This window comes from Natrix helvetica (assembly GCF_964273705.1).
Source record: "Natrix helvetica genome assembly, chromosome: 2".
Classification (NCBI taxonomy): domain Eukaryota; kingdom Metazoa; phylum Chordata; class Lepidosauria; order Squamata; family Natricidae; genus Natrix; species Natrix helvetica.
This window is the reverse complement of record NC_138552.1, coordinates 65,222,681-65,225,671: the sequence shown is the minus strand read 5'-3', so window position 1 is coordinate 65,225,671 and position 2,991 is coordinate 65,222,681.

The following is a 2,991-nucleotide window of genomic DNA, read 5'->3' as shown; positions in this document are numbered from 1 at the left end:
TGGATGAGTCTTTGTCCCTTTTATTACAAACGTAAACCATATTAGATGGTTTGGGGGACAATATGTTTGGACTACTTGTTTTCCAATTTCACTCAATGAAGTGTGTATCTGCCATACTTAAATTACAATTTTCAGAAGTTGGGAACGCTCTCGCTGGTTGAGGTCAGGGGTGCTATTTATACATCTTTTTATCATTTAATATCGAAAGCTACAAACTAGACTTTAAAATTACAATTTGGAAATTAACATTTGAAGAATGCGGCAAAATGCAAATAAATCTTAGAATAAATAGTGTTTTGGAAGAAAGGGTGGTAAACTATGGGACAAGTTTGTTTCTAACTAGTTGATTTTCATACACATGGAAAGCTATCTGGAAGACTTGATTAGAATAGTATTCTTCATAGAGGAACATTAAATAAGATCACTTTAGGGGAAACCATAAACCTGATATGCATCTCCCACTTGCCAAACCAACTTCAGTCGCATTCTTCATTTATCATTGTAGAATCCTTTTAATGAGTTGGTTGGAGCTCTTAATGTTGCTTATGGTTGATTTTTGATAGACAAGGCTGTTTTTCAGAAAAATAAGAGCATTAGAAGGAACGTTGGTCCTACCTGAATGTTCTTCTCAGCGTGGCGCAGGAGTGGGTTGTTCAATCCTTATTTGCCCAAGAGACTGGGTCAGAATTTAAGCCACGCCTCCAGCTTCCTCTGCTCATATCCAATTCCGACGAGGCGCAACTCCAACTAGAGAAACGAAAGAACAACAGGCCCTGCCTGCAGCATTAGTAGCTCCCGGGTACCCGGACCTAACCAAAAACAATAACTAGGGTGGAACCTGGACCGTCCTACGCTACGCTGAGAAGAACGTTTAGGTAGGACCAATGTTCTTTCTCCAGCTGATGGCGCAAGAGAGTCCAGGAGTGGGACATACCAAAGCGGCAGTCCCTAGGGCAGGAACTCACTGGTTCGTGGTACTCGAGGCACATGTACTCCTTGCAGCACCCTACGCCCAAATGATGCCTCCGCAGATGCGAACGTGTCCAATCTATATTGCTTAATGAAAGGTGAGGAGGAAGCCCACATTGCAGCTCTACGTCTCCGATCGGAGCCTGAGTGTTCCACGCGGCCGTGGTGGGTGCACTCCTAGTTAATGAGCCGTTATGCCCTGCGGCACAGGCTTGTCCCTCGCCTCATAAGCTCTGGCAATACAAGCTCGTAACCAGTGTCCAGTAGTAGAAGAGGACACCCATGAACCCATGGCAGAAGGTTGGAAAGAGACAAACAATTCCTCCGTTTTTCTGTGTGGCGCCATTCTCCTTATGTAAATACGGAGGGCCCTCCGCATGTCCAGCTTGTGCCAGGATTTCTCCTGTCTAAGAGAGGGATTGGGACAGAAGTCTGGCAAAATTAACTCCTGAGCCCTATGAAAGTAAGAGTTTATCTTTGGGATAAAGGCGGGATCAAGTCTCAGAACCACTGTGTTAGGCTGGAAAATACAAAGGTCTTCCCTGACAGAGAGTGCGCCTAATTCTGAAATCCTCCTAGCCAACGTGATGGCGACTAGGAAAACCACCTTTAATGTGAGGAACTGTAAGGACACAGTCCTCAGTGGTTCAAAAGTAGGATCCACTAGGGCCAGGAGGACCATGGACAAATCCCAAGATGGGAACCTGTGAACTACCGGGGGCCAAAGATTTGCTGCCCCCCCCCGTAGAAACCTCTTCACCACCGGATGTTGGCCCAGGCTCTCCCGGCCATCAAAGACCAGGACAGTTGACAGGGCCGAGGCTTGTCTCCGAAGTGTGTTATGGGCCAACCACCTATCGAGCCCATCCTGAAGGAAGTCCAGGATATTCTGGAGCAAGGGACGTTTGGGATCCACAAGTGCCTTACGGCACCAAGTACAAAAAGTGGACCACGTGGCATTATAAATCCTGGTTGTGGCCGGGCGTCTAGATGCCACGATGGTTCGTATCACCCGTGAAGAGAACCTTGCCTCTCAGGATCTCCCTCTCAAATACCAGGCAGTCAACTGGAGCCATTGTGGCTCCGGATGGACCAGGATTCCCTGGCGTAGGAATATCCTCTCCTGTGGGATTCTCTAGAGTTTTGACAATGGACAGACCTAACAGGTCCGCGAACCAAGGCCTGCATGGCCAGTATGGGGTGACCATGATTACCTCCGCCCCTTCCTTCACTATCTTTCCCAACACCCCTGGAATCAGTGGGAGAGGGGACGCATAAAGCAGACCCGGGAGCCACCTGCTGCATAGGGCACTGCTCCCTTCCACTCCCCGAGTCGGGAACCGCGTGGAAAACCTGGGGAGCTGGGCATTTTCCGGATATGCGAAGAGGTCTACTGTAATGATGTGTATGTTTTATGTTATATTTTAATGATGTCATCTAGGGAAGAAGTCCATTTTAAGATGGCTGCCGCTGAATAAAGACTAGCCTCTAGTTCAAGCTCCTTGCTGTCTGCCTTTATTTTATGCCAAAAGTCATCACATGGTACCAGAGGTGGGGTGAGAAGAGTTATGGCAGCAAACAGCAACACAAAGAACACTCCTTCCCTGGATTTGGAATCAGGGAACATATCTGAAAACTGGTTAAGGTGGAGGGAACTGATAGAGCTTGTGTTTGCAGGACCTGATGCAGACAAATGGACTAATCAGCAGAAAGCAGCACACTTTCTAATATGTGTGGGACAGAAAGGACGTGATGTGTGCAGAGCCTGGCAAGCAAGTGGAGAGATCACTGCAGAGGACAAAAAGAAAACAGAGGTACGGTTTGCAAAGTTTGAAGCATACTGTAACCCGAGAAAAAACTCCACAGTGCAGAGAAAACTGTTCTATGAGAGAAACCAGTGTGGAGGTGAATCTGTGGGTGATTGGGTGACCCAGCTGCGCTTGCTTGCCAAAGACTGTGCTTTTTATGATGCTGGAGATATGATTAAAGACCATATTTTGATGGGCAGTAAGTCTAAGGAAG